Here is a 15603-nt window from a genome sequence, read left to right as displayed (position 1 = left end):
ACCTCTAAAATTTTAAAATATTTTCTTGCACGTCGAACATACTTACTTACTTGGCGTTGAGAGATTCGTTAGATCTCGCTTGGGGCCACTGCTGCACATACTAACTTAATTACATGCACATAATACTCATAACTTGGAGGTAGGTAATCGCGCTAACCAACGAAGTACATAAATAGCTTATGACATTCTAGATCACTCGGGACTTGACCTTGTTAAATCATCGTACTAACCCATGACATCGAACCCCGAACTATCTGTAAAATGATGTGTGAACATTTCCCAACAACAAAAGACATGAACTCACATATTGAAATTAAAAAAGAAAGAAACCAAACATCCTTACAGATGGGGCCACGCTCGGGCGGTATCATATTACCGCTCGAGCGCCAGGTCTTCTGAAAATTTTTCCTCGACATAAAGAGTGGCGCTCGGGCGGTAAAATATTACCGCTCGGGCGCCGAGTCTTCTGGACTCCGCGACTTAGAAGCTTATACTCTCCAAATTTGATTACACAGGACAGTGAACAACGCCTGGAGGCTCATCCTAGGAGAATATGGCACTGACTCGACTCCACAAACGTCCCAAACGTCTCCCAAAATGACGCATCATAAGCAACGCAACATAACTCGTAAACACGACACTGGGCGCTAAAATTCTTCCTACGACTTCTAATTCGACCATGTGCCTAATGACACGAAACAAAACACCAACTATCATTCCAACATCATTCTCGATATACCTAAACGCAGCAGTGATCACCCGTCGATCCCCAACGAAGCCTGCAACAATAAAACTTCAAAAACACATCAAGAACATATTTTCAGAAAATCGCAGTTTGAGCAGTCCCACGAAAACAATCACAACTCACTCATTTCTTATTCAAATATTTCGAATTTGCTGTCAAATCGAAGGTATCAAAAAGTTCTACGTTTTATACGTTGAAAGCTTTTCCAAAAGTCGACCGAAAAGTCGCAGTATTTAAAATGACAGCAAACTTTGAGTTTTGAGATCCAAAAACGTTTCAAAATCGATCCAACCATTTTTGCTCAAACTTTTGCATAACATTCACATGGTTTTCATACAATAAACATCAAAATATTTACTATGATAAGATCGATGCAGAAACAAAAGAATATACATGCCTTTTGATGATTTGAAATACCGAAACGACGATACCAAGGCGGGAAGGAAGCGAGAGACGATCCGGGACGAACATGACACGATTTTCTTGAAGAAAATTGACGGAGACTTGCTGGAAATTACAGAGGGAAGGGGGCGGCTGCTTTTGCTTAATAACCCTAAGTTTTCTCTTCAAAAAGATAAAATGGAATGGGAGGGAATATGTGTGTGTGCAAATTGTATATGTGGTGTGTGTAAAAACGTGTAATTGTGTATGAGAGTGTGTGTGTGTGATTAATTAGGGGTAATTAGGTTGCTTAATGATAAATAAAAATGTTAGTTAAAAGTTAATCCCCTCTACTCATACAAAATCCACTAATTAACAAAATAAAGTGCACAATGACTAAACTTTAAAATTTTTAAAATCTTAAAATCACCTAATAAATTAATTAGGCTTTTAAAATGCTAAAAATTAAATAAATCGTTTAAAATACCCCAATCCTAACTTAAAATAAAATACCACATTAAAATTTCCAAAAATCATCGCCGGTCTCTTTTCCTCGATCCCGCATCGAATAATCGCCTGAAACATGAAACTCAAGAAAACATTTAACGTGCATCGCATAAACATAAATATTTAAAATAATGCGATTTAAATAGATCATGCATCGCTATAAATCATTTTAAAATTGAATAAATAATTTAACAATTAAATAAATGCATGGATTTACGTGTACTGATTCTGGCCTCTACAGCTTATCTAGTTCAAACCATTCCGATAGACTCTTTCCCTTGGTAATCTCATAGATAGTTACAAACAAAATGTCAGATTATTTGACACTGATCTTTAAAGAAATCACCGCCATATGCTGGAACATCTCTTGGATGATTTTATCATAGGTCCCTGCATTGGCCAGTAGGGTTTGGGCCAAGATGTTGGCCAGAAAAGCAAAATCCCACCTTCAGATCATGCTACTCTGCCACAACTGAGATAGGGCTATCTGCAAGAGAGAACCCAATATTGCAAATATCAGTGTTACCACTTGTAAGTTCTGAAAATTTTTCCAGGCCAGTGGTACGGAACTCCAGTGCATCTAAAAAGAACTGTTGGAAGATGATGTAGTTTGGTCCATCGATAGAGCATATGATACTGTTGTGCTCCATCCAAGCAGAGGTGAAGAGCTATCAACAATTTGAAGTGGTTAACTTGATTTATTATGTATGAATATTATCATAATATTGAATTCTTTGTACCATTTAATATTAGTTTGGTATTTACAACCACTCAAAATGATTATCTTGATTTGATGTTTACAAATATATAGCTCAATAAATACTTGAAAAAATTTATAAGTTTTGGTGTATATAATTGAAACGTCTCTTACCTCTTACTTAAATAAATAATACTAGAATTTTTTTATAATGTACCGGCCATACCAAGACATAAATCCATACTTAGAAAAAAATCGAAATTTGCTATAAAACTCCATAAATCGTCAATCATTCCAACTCTAGAATCTAAACTTTTAAAAACGAAACATAAATTTCTCTTTAAAAAAATCCTCAAAATCTTAATCAAAACTTTAATTGTCATGCTAATGCGGAAAACGTAAGGTCTTCGGGAGTGTACAGCCATGCCTGATCCATTCAAGCGTCCGAGCCTCCCTTAACATCATCGTCATCTGCGACCATTCAAACCTAGTGAGTCTAACGACTCAGCACGTCCAAACCATACGTAACGAGTAATGCATATAAATGCCCATGCATCTTTAAAAGAATATTTTTAATAAAATAAAATAGTATAAAAACTCGTAAACATATAAACATTTTCGTAAATCATTTAAGTACATAATACCATAGAGCATTTCCCTCATCATAAATCATTTTAGTGAAGTTTGATCCTTGAAAATGGCTATCCTTTATCCTTGATCATTTATCCTCTGTTCAATTGATCAATCTATACACCAATACCTGGGGCGGAGCGGGGTCAGCAACTCTCGTCACTAGATCGTGGCCAAAAAGTAAGTTCACTGCCTCTTCTTAATACGGATCCCCACAAATCCTCTGTGTTACAGTCAATTCACATCCTTCAAAATATATTTTCATTTCTTTTATTTATAAAACCACATATCCTCCAAAAATCGTAAAATAAGCATTTTTAGGAAAATCGCTCAACTATAGAATTTATCATAAAAATATCCTAAATTCACCATAATTATTTTAAAAATCATTTAACATATATTATGACCCCTCGGGACACTGTCAGAACGTTTGAACTACCTGGGACGTAAAATGACCATTTTACTTCTAGACCCTGAACTTCCCGTTTTTGACTTTTTACTACGTTTCTTGACTCGTGCCTATCCCGAACCATCATATAACTTTATTTTTAACCTCGGATAATTTTCTTAAATGTTAACTCGTGTACTTAGATTTATTTAACTTAATCGCTAAACCAAAATTCCTTTTATAGGCCGAATTGACTCAAAACTTAAATTTTTCCCAAACTCGAGACATGGCTTTCTCGACCCTAGACTACTCCTGTGAGCCATGAAACAACCCCCATGAACCCAGGGATAGACCTTGCTGCTGCCCTGGCCATTGCTGAGCCCTCCCCTTTCCAAAACCAATCGCAGCCCTTACCAATGCGCTAGCCACGTGCGTCCAGCCCAAGTCCCAACCAAGACCAAACCCCCAGCAACTCTTAGGACCATCCTGACCATCCTGAATCAACCCGAGCCCAGCTATTATAGCCTTAGGCCGAGCCCCTCCAACCCGAACCCTAAATTCCCTCCTAGGTTCGCGGCTACCTCCTGCCCTTCGAGCCCTCTTTCTAGCTGCCTCCTACATTCCGGAAACGACAATGACATGGCTTGGACCGTGCCTGGTTGAGCCCTAGTGCGGCTGTGGTCCAATCGTGCCATGTTTCCCAAGAAACCCTCAGTAAACCCCATGTTTCAAACCCTCCCATGCTTAGCTCCTCTAGATTATGTCCAGCCATTGTCTCACACTTAAATGCCCATTTTTTTCCAACCCTTAAACGTCCCACAATGGCAGCACATCCCATATAAATCAAAGCCAGACTCAACAATCGTGAAAATATCAAAACTTTGAAAAATAGACATCCAAATTTTAAATAATTTTTTCAACATAATTTTCATGCTTCAAGACATAAAACACACATATTATGATTTTAGTGGCGTGAAATGAAAGATTTAGAACGTGTCTTAGTGTTTAAAATGCTCGAAATTCAATCATCAGGGCGAGGTAGCGACGAAGAGCGATCGGGGAACGTCTAGGCTTCTAAAATCTAGCTTTGAATATTTTGAATTTAAGTGTGTGTGATGTTCGGCTGCTGCTAGATTTCAAGAACCCTAGGTTTAAGCTTTATAGATTTCAATATTTAGGGCTTTAAAAGCCAGGGCTTTTAGGTTTTTAAGTTTAGGAATAATTAGGTCCATTTATCCTAGGTGAATAAGGCTCATTTAATCATGTATTAAAAAATTTATGAGAAGATGTTTAAAAAAAATAACTCACGGGCCCTTAAAAATCCCTCGTTTGACAAAAATCGGCTTCTCGAATAAAATAAGACTCGACTCATAAAATAATTTGAATTCCCGCATTTTTTAGAAATTTTTCGTCCTATTTAAACACATTTTCAAGCCTTTAAAATAATCATGAAAAAATATTTTTCATCTCGATCGTCCCTGGTCTCCTTGTCCCAACCTAGTATCGAATATTCGGTCAAAAATCCTTAATTCATGAAATCAAGCTAAAATTACACGGTTAACATTCAATCATGTTAAGATATATTACTATAAAAATTTCATCACACTTTAAGATCAATAAAAAACTACATTCACATGTCCTTTTGATATATTTGCATTTATAAGGATGTCATTTGGTTTATGCATTGTCCTCAAAAATATTTCAAACTGTGCTAAGTATTTTTAGCGACATGTTTGAAATTTTTCAAAAAAATTAATAGATGATTTGACTGTTTTTTGGAATGCATTTGATAATTTTCTTGAAAATTTGGAAAAATTTATAAAATATGTCTGGAAAATGCCTTATTTTAAATTGGTAAAAATTTCATTATATGGTTACTTCAGGAATAAAAAATTGATGTCATCGCCAATCTACCTCCACCAAAGATGATTATAAAAATGCGCTCATTTTTAGGATATGGTGGATTTTATAGGAAGTTTATAAAAGCTTTAGCTTTATAATTAAACAAATTTCTAACCTCTTAACAAAAGGCACTGCATTTGCGTGGAGTCAAGAATGTTTAAATTCTTTTGATAAAATAATTATATATTTAACATCATCTCCTACCATGCAACCTCTTGAGTGGTCTTTTGTAACACCCTTCTTTTATGCTTGACATGACTAATGATAATTACACTCATGATTAAAATAGAGTTTGGAAGATATAACTATATCATGGAACAATCCAACCCATGGACACTAGTGTGACGGTTTATAAAATTTTGTCATGATGTCTCTATGTTTCGCAAGATCCAATAAATCCAAGCAATAGTTAACTTCATATAACATATATTCCACAACTTACTTATATAAACATAAACACATATACATCAACATGATCACAAGACAGATGTTTCGTCCACAGTGTTTCTCAATCCTTTCGATATACAAACACATACCTTCACTGTTATACATATAGATATAAACAATGTAAAACTTATTTCAAACACTAGCTTAAAATCAACTATAACACATATATACGGAATCGATGACAATAGCATGTCCAGGTTCTTGTCGAGGTTAGACACTTTACAAGCATCCATTAGTGACACTTATACGTACCAATATGCATAGAAGGAACATACATATCTAATCGTGATCAACAAAGTTAAATCATTTCATATCATATATACATGCATAACATGTAAATAGATCTTTTTTGTATTTGAGCCCTATTTGTTGACCTTTACTACTGTTGTTGCTTTATTATATAGCTACTACTGTGCTGACTGTCAGAGTGCCCTATAATAACCCCACGATCCATGAACATATATTGGCCAATAGGTTGGTGGGCTTAAAACCACCCATGATGTCAACGAGCTCGTATATAATATAATAACCTGTTTCATTCGTTTCGAACCATTTTCATGCCATGACATAGCACCTCTCTTAAACATTCAAGATTTTTCATATCTAATACATAACAATGATATATGGTTCTATATTTTCATCAATAAACATATTAACAAAGTATATATAACAATAATCAATAAAAAAACATTTAAAACTCATAGTATTACTCATGTATTACTTCAAGAACATGTCAGCTTACTTTTCATGTGTATGCACCGTAGAATAACGTTCTTTGGCCCTATGTTGTAAAATACATCAATAATTCAATCACTACCTTCATACTTAAGCATATAATTGAAAGTTACTCTATATGGTCCTCTACATATTAAAACCAACATTTCATAGATGAATACTTAAAACCCAAGGATGCTCTTGTGATGGAGAGTTCAATTCAAGCTTTAATTTGAGAAAGAAGAAAAGATGGAGGATTAATCGAGGAAAGAACTTGGCAAATCCTTGTTTTCTCCTTGATTTTTGATAGTGAAATGGTGCAAATGAGTGAAACCCTCGATCCTTATCGATTTAAATCACAAAATCATCTTTCTAGCTCACATAATTATCCAGAGGCGCCTGACCGGTAAGACCATTCTGTTGAAACACCAAAATTTTGGTACAGGGGCGCTCAGGCGGTAGAATTTGACCGCTCGGGCGTGCTTCTGCACGTAGCCTCGTCAGTGTTTGCAACAAACAGATATCATCCTTTCATATTTGGAAAAGTTGTCAACATGAGATTTGTAGCTCTATGTTTTGGGTTTCGTATCCAATTGGCTTCATGTCAGTAGAATATTGGAGAAAAGAGTTATGCTCATTCTACCAAAATGTGTCAATGCAGGAATAACGATCCACAACGGCACACTTCGGAGCGCTTTTGGCTTGTTTTACACAATGATTTGGACAAAACCCAAATCATAAAGTTGTAGCCTCTTATCTTAGCTTTCGAATGGTTGTAACCTCAGACAATAGGGATCAATATCCAAACCATTATGCTAAAACACGTAAGAACTACCATATTTTTCATCTCATTTCCTGCATTTCCATACCAACTTCCATTACACTACTTTATATACACATCTTACTATCACTATTTAGACATATATTCATTCTCAATACACCATTGACAATATAAAAATCATATTCAATCTCAATATAAATAGATCAATCGATGACAATAGGTCTATATGTATAATACAAGAAGCACTAGCAGCATCATTCATGTAAGCCATAATGAATTGATAAGCGCAACAAACGACATAAACACGTTAATCATTTGTAGGAGTAACCGGGCGTTACAATTCTCCCTTCAATGAATTTCGTCCTCGAAATTTGACGTACCATATAATTCAGCATATTTCTGTTGGATTTGGTCTTCTCGTTCCCAAGTTGCTTCTTCAACTTCATGATTGCGTCATAATATTTTTACCAATTGTATTTCCTTCCCTCGCAATAATTTTAATTTCCTATCGAGTATTTGGACAGGCAATTCTTCATAAGAGAGATTCGATGCGAGTTCTAATGGTTAATAATGAAGAACACGAGACGGGTTGGTCAAATACTTTCGTAGCATTGAACTGTGAAAGACATTATGGACACTTGAAAGATTCGGTGGTAATGCAACTCGGTACGCTCTTTCTCCAATTTTTTCTAAGATTTAAAATGGACAAATATATCTTGGACTTAATTTTCCCTTCTTAACAAAACACAAAATATCCTTCAATGGTGATATTTTTAAAAATACATGATCACCGACATGAAATTCCAATTGACAATGTCGCATATTAGCATAACTTTTCTGTCAACTCTAAGCAATGTGCATTATTTCTCTAATCTTGGTTACCAATTATGTTGTCTGTTGTACCAATTCAGAGCCTAATAACTTTCTCTCTCCTACTTCATCCCAATGTACTGGAGATCAACATTTTCTACCATATAATGCAGTATACAATGTCATTCCAATAGTTGACTGATAACTATTGTTATATGTAAACTCAGCCAACGGTAGTTTACTGTCCCGACTACCTGGAAAGTCAATAGTATAGGCCCTCAACATATCTTCCAATATCTGATTCACTCGTTCTGATTGTCCATCAGTTTGATGATGGAAAACCGTGCTAAATGACAATCGAGTTCCCATAGCATGATGTAAACATTTCCAAAATACATATGTGAACTTGGGACCTCTGTCGAATACAATGGACACTGGGATACCATGGAGCCTAACTATCTTCTTGATGTATTCTTCAGCATATTGACATATAGTGTATGTGGTTTTAACTGGAAGAAAGTGACCTGATTTCTTGAGTCGATCAACAATAACCCATATGGCATTAAATCCTCTTTGTGTTCTTGGCAATCCAAGAATGAAATTCATCGTAATGTGTTCCTATTTCCATTCAGGAATAGTTCCCTGTTTTGGCACACATTGTCTACCTCGATACATCATATTCCTTCCATGTTCAATTCAAAGTTCAATTTCCATTTTTCAACATTTTTTTGTTTCAATTGTTGTAACTCACTATCTACACTTTTCTCGACGTTGATTATGTCTGCAATTGTTTGTCGAACAATGAGAGATGATAGCTGAATTAAAGCTCCCTTTGAAATAACTTCAATCTGCAAATTTTGTAAATCTCGTAAGATTTGTTCTTGTACTATCAACGTGGCAATAGGACTGAACTTTCGACTTAACGCATTGGCAACAACATTGAATTTATCTGGATGATAATTGGTAACACAATAATAATCTTTCACTAATTCCAATCATCGTTGTTGTCTCATATTCAGTTCCTTTTGCGTGAAAAAATATTTCAAACTCTCATGATCAGTGTAAATTTCACATCGCTCACCATACAAGTAATGGCGCCATATTTTTAATGCAAATACAACTGCAGCCAGTTCCAAATCATGTGTGGGATAATTTTTTTATATTTTTTAAATTGTCTTGATGCATAAGAAATCACTTTCCCATGTTGCATTAAGACTGCTCCTAAGCCATGTTTTGACGCATCACTATACACTACAAATCCTCCTGGTCCTTCTGAAATCGCAAGAATCGGTGCTGATGTTAACTTAGTTTTCAATTCCTGAAAGCTTCGATCACATGATTCACTCCATACAAATTTCACATCATTTCTTGTCAAAGCAGTTAAGGGCAATGATATTTTCGAGAATCCTGCTATAAAACGATGGTAATTACCAACTAATCCAAGATAAATTCGTACTTTGGCAACAATAGTTGGTCGTTACTAGTTATTAACAACTTCAATTGAAACGTCTACCGTCTAAAAGTGCGGAAATATTTTTTTATAGCTCACAATTACAAAATAACATTTAAAATAATCGTATTTATTTGCCAACAAGAATAACGCAATTTAAAAATAACTAACGTCATCCAAAATCAACGTAAACGTAAACTTGTAAAAATCGTAATATCATCAACATATAAAAATGTGCAACTCCTCTCAAAACACGTGAATCAATATGCGGAAAAATAAAGGTCCTCGGGTTGTGTCACCGCACATCCCGCCTGCCAACTCAGTCTTCAGCACCTCCAGTCCCCTGATCAAAATGCTCACCTGCATCACACACGTCTAGTGAGTCTAAAAACTCAACACACCTGTACCAGTAATAACAAGTACATATACGTAGCACAAATCAGTGAAAAATAGCATAATCAACATACATTTCATGAGCTTAAAAACATGAACATAAGCGTGTCATGTAAAATCGTAACGTGTCAAAACATGTCTCATCATGTTATCATATCGTATGCGTAACTATGACCTGTCAAAACATGGTAATATCATGTATCATCGTATCAGCATATACGTGTTAAAATCTTAATTTGAATTTCGTTCATTAGCTGTGACTTTCTTATCATCATGTAATCATGTCAGTCGATGGATCCATCTACGTGTAACCGCGGTATCCGACGACGAGGATCATCAACGACGGCATTACCCGCCCATTGAGTCCGAGCCTTACATGTCTTCATGTCATCGTGTCATCGTGTTAGTCACAACTAAATCACATCTTTCAAAACGTGTCATCATATTCATCACTTAAATAAAAACATGTATATACATAATTTTCATTTAAACCAAGCATGCACCGTATTTATCATAATTGCGTAAAGATCGTAAACATGATGCATAAACATTTAAAAAATGATAAGATTGTGCTCAGGGCACTTCCAGGACCAAAATCTCACCCCGGGTGCAAAATGATCTTTTTGCACTTGGAAACCCAAAAATTACCGTTTTACCCCTGGACCTCTAAAATTGACCCGAAGCTTACCAAACTCCTTAATATGTCTCAAAACATATTTTAAAGCATTCTTAGATGTAAACTCGAGCCTCATTTCATAACCTAACCGATTCGTTTTAAAACATGGACCGGGGTCCCGATTTTGTCCCGAATCAACTCGAAATTTAACCGAATTTTCCCAAACTTAAACCATAACTTAACAACATATAACTAAATCATATCCTACCCAAACCAGAGCCTAGATGATCCTTTAAATCGTCGAATTACCTGCTGTAACCTCCTGAAATTTCTGTACATCCTTATCCCAAAACTCTAAGATATGCACCCAAGCCTTAAATTCGATCCTTGCCTACACCAGCTCCAACCAGACTAGAACCAACCAACCTAGGGCCTTGACCAAACCCTCCTGAACCAGTCTAGCCCTGTCTAACCAGCCCATGCACCAGACCATGCAGACCCCTTGATCTTTCCCTTTAAACTTTGCGCTTGGGTTTTCTTGCACCCATATTCGGTCGGCCACCCCCAGCACTACACCAGATGTGCCTAGCCCCTCCTAGGGCCATGACTCACTCCTTTGACACCCTCTGGACGCAGCCCCATGCCTAACCTGCACCCTCAAGGACCAAAACCGAACCCTATTCCCATGAAAACAAAAATCATTCTGCCCTCTTGCTGCTGATGTTACAGACCTGAATCTTGCATCTAAAGGACCCTTAAACACTCTGAAAATCATGCATATAATATCCCTAACCCAGCAGCCCCCTTTAAACTATTAAAAAACGGGAAACCCATGTCAAGAATCACTTTTTTTTTCAAACTTCGAATAAATCGCATACACACAATAGATCGGTACATGCTTGATCAAATACATGAAATTCAGTATAATATTAACGTGTATGATGCGAGAATAAAGATACAAGCGTGATTGATATTGTTTGAAGAACAAGAATGAGAGGTAGGAGGCGCCGGGAATTTCTTGTTGCAAGAACAAGTGCTAGCCGAGGCTTTCTCTTGGGGAGCTGCTACAAAGCCGAGAGGAAAACGGAGGGAGTGGGGGTGTCGGCTGTTTAGGGCGCTCAAGTAATTTAGGTTTAGGAGTAATCATATGTCATTTTTAAATATTTAAAATTTTAACTAATGGGCCCTTATTGGTTAATTAAATTAAGCACAACAAGCTTAAAATTAGGCCCATTAAATTCAAACACACTCCCGAAAAATATTTCATGTTTGAAAGTTTCTTTGAAAATATTAGCTGAACCCTCAAAAAGTCCTCCGATTTGGTAAAATTTGCGTACCGTTAAAAATAAAAATCCTGCAGGTAAAAAACCCAATAAATATCATTTTTGAAAAATGCATTTAAAAATACCTTATATTAATTAATAAAAATGAATCATGTAATTAAAATAATTTTCCTGAAAATTCTCCGGTCTCCGATCATCGTTTGAGCGCGAAATGAAACTTAAAAATCATTAATGCATAAACCTTTAAAAATTTCGTGAAATAAATTCTATCATGCATGAATTATGCATAAATGCATAAAAAATAATTAAACACATAATTTATGAAATAAACATGCATTTAATGTTTTAAAACAAATTAATAGAATACCAAAGAAATTTAGTAACGTGCATGCATGTGGTTCACGTAGACCTTCAAATTTTTCAGGGACGTTACATCAATATTACTTGGATAAACTAGAACGCCTTCTTTAAAAATGATATGAACCAAAAATGCTACTTGTTCCAGCCAAAATTCGCATTTCTTCCATTTCGCATGCACGTGTTTATCTTTCAATTTTTGAAGCACCACTTTCAGATGTCCTCGATATTCTTCTACAGTTCATGAGTAGATGAGGATATCATCTGTAAAAACAATCACGAACTTGTCTAGAAATGGTTTGAAAATTCTGTTCATCAAATCCATAAAAGCAGTTGGTGCATTTGTTAGTCCGAATGGCATTAGAAAGAATTCATAATGCCCATATCTGATTCAAAAGACGGTTAATTGGTGATAGCCTGATCGTAAATAAATCTTCGAAAAGATAGCAGCCCCTTGTAATTGAACAAATCGATCGTCAATTCTGGGAAGTGGATATTTATTTTTTATTGTCACTTTGTTCAACTCCCTGTAATCAATACATAAACGAAGGGTTTCGTCCTTTTCCTTTACAAACAAAACTGGTGCGCTCCACGGTGAGAAGCTCGGTCGAATAAACACTTTATCAAGTAACTCATGTTCTTTGAATTCTTTCATCTCTGTTGGAGCCAATCAATAAGGAGCTTTCGAGATTGGATAAGTTCATGCCATGACATCAATCACAAATTCTATTTCCCTATCTGGAGGTAGTCCTGTTATATCTTTGGGGAATACTTCTGGTAATTCACAAACAAAATCTGTAACTTTTAATTCAACAATAGGGGGATCGTTAATTAAAACATATGATAAATATCCTTGACACCCTTTATGTAGTAATTTCAATGCTTTCATAACAGAGATTATCGGAAGTGGTAAGGATATACATGCACTTGCTACAGTGAATGGTTCAGTTCCTATGGGTGCAAACTTGAAAATTTTCATGAGACAGTCGATAGTAGCTAGATATTTAGAGAGCCAATCCTTTCCCAGTATTACATCAAAATCTATCATTTTCAGAACTATCAAATCGGCATATATATTATGGCCTTGGACATATATTGGACATGCTCGAACAATCTGAACTGTCAGTAATTCTTGCCCGGAAGGTATAGGTATGGCGAATTGCACCTCTGTTATGCTTGGTGTAATGCCCAATTTCCTTACAAACAATTCCGAATTAAAAGAATGTGTGGTTCCTGAATCTAGTAAAACAATAGCAATGATACCAGAAATCAAGAACAAACTAGTGATCATGGATGTATTCATATCCACTTCTTCTTTGGTCATTGAGAAAAGGCGTCCTTGTACTTTATTGGAACCTCCTGGACAGACTTTGGCAATATGCCCTGGCCTTCTGCCATGATAACAAACATTTGTGCCTTGCATACATTCACCGGCATGAGGTTTATCACACTTAGGACAAGGTGGTCTGTTCTGATAATTTCTCGGAGTGGGACCTTTGGCACGTGACACTTTCTCGAATACCTTTACTATCTACCTTTTTGCCTTGTCCTGCTCTTTGGCTCTTTTGAAAATATTGTTGCCTTCGCAGCTACCTGTTTTTTTCGATTACCTGTTCATCCTGCTCTGCCATAAGTGCTTTATCCACTATCTCCCCATAGTTGGCAGTTTTTGACATCCATTTCAGAGCGAAGTCCTCGCATGAAATGTTCGTCCTTAACCGTGTCATCTTGAGCAACATATGGTACATATTGAACTCCTGCTTCAAATTGTTGTATATACTCAATCATCAACATTGTCCCTTGCTTCAAATTCAGGAAATCACTGGCCTTCTTTGCTCGCATATCTTTGCTAAAATATTTTTTGTAAAACGTGGACTTAAATTTATCCCGTGTCAATGGTCTCGTAAGTAATGCCACTTTTACACTTTCCCACCATATTCTCACATGTTTTGTCAACATAAAGATAGCACAAGTTACCTTGTCGGCATCTTCCAAGTGTAGGTAGGAGAAGATAGATTCCAAGGACTCAATCCATTCATCTGCTACCCTAATATCAGCGCTTCTCGTAAATTCCGGAGGATCCAAGCGTCTATTTCGATCATATACAGACGTCTGAACATGCACAGTTCTAGGTAATATGGCTTGTGCTTGTGCTCGCTCATGAGTAATATGCTGCATCTCCAGTAGCTTTTGTATCTGATCACCATGGAATTTTTCTTGTTTTTGGAGTAGTTGAGCAAGGTCACCTATTGGTCGAGGCAAACTACCTTCACCTTCAGTTATCGGTGCCTTGCCCTTAGACCACTCTCCCTCACGCACTTTACGTTTGGGTGGCATTTTCACTTAGCCTACAAGTAGGTCACATAAAAGCAATTTACTTAACACAAACTATGGGGTATAAAGATACTTACTTGCCGAGTTCCCCATGTATAAATGAAGTGCAATGTCTTCCCTGTCGAAGAATCGTGGGCTCTGATACCATATAAACTGTGACACCCTTCTTCTATGCTTGACGTGACTAATGATAATTACACTCATGATTAAAATAGAGTTTGGTAGATATACCTATATCATGGAACAATCCAACATATAGACACTAGTGTGATGGTTTATAAAATTTTGATATGATGTCTCTATATTTCGGACGATCCAATAATCCAAGCAATAGTTAAATTCATATAACATATATTCCACAACTTACTTATATAAACATAAAGACATATACATCAACATGATCACAAGACATATGTTTTGTCCACGGTGTTTCTCAATCCTTTCTATATACGATCACACACCTTCACCGTTACACATATAGATATAGACAACGTAAAACTTATTTCAAACCCTAGCTTAAAATCAACTATAATACATATATGCAGAAGCGATGACAATAGCATGTCCAGGTTCTTGTCGAGGTTAGACACATCACAAAAATTCATTCGTGAACCGGCATCCTATTCACATTCGTTACCTGATCCTGTAATACATGAGCTACTTGAGTTTATAAAACTCAATAAGTTGGCACTTATACGTATCAATATGGGTAGAAGGAATGTAAGGTCCAAAATTAAGACGACGTAATCCAACTGCATGCAAATCTAGGAATTCTGAAAAATGCCTAATTAATTGATTTTAATTGCATAATTGATTTTGTGTCATGCATGATTACATGTTAAATAGGATTTTATTGTCATTATGCATGAAACTATATTTTTAAGAATTTTTCGAGTTGCGATCGAGGAACGGAGAACGAGGGCTGAAAATCATAAAATGTTTTTATAAAATAATGGTTTTTAATTATTTAAAATATGGTTGATGCTTTTTCATATTTTTTAAAATAAAGAGTTTTGAGGTGATTTTATACGTCGTGACGTAAATTTTATCGGTATTGGTTTTTCAACAAAAATGCAAATGTTTTGGCAACCCGGCTAATAAATTTACAATCTTATTTAAACAAAATTATTTTAATATTTGAATTAAATTCTAATTAATCACTAATGGG

The sequence above is a fragment of the Primulina tabacum genome, chromosome 4 (genome assembly GCF_025594145.1).
Source record: "Primulina tabacum isolate GXHZ01 chromosome 4, ASM2559414v2, whole genome shotgun sequence".
Taxonomy (NCBI): Eukaryota; Viridiplantae; Streptophyta; class Magnoliopsida; order Lamiales; family Gesneriaceae; genus Primulina; species Primulina tabacum.
The sequence above is the reverse complement of the archived record's forward strand: the minus strand, read 5'-3'. Positions refer to the sequence as shown.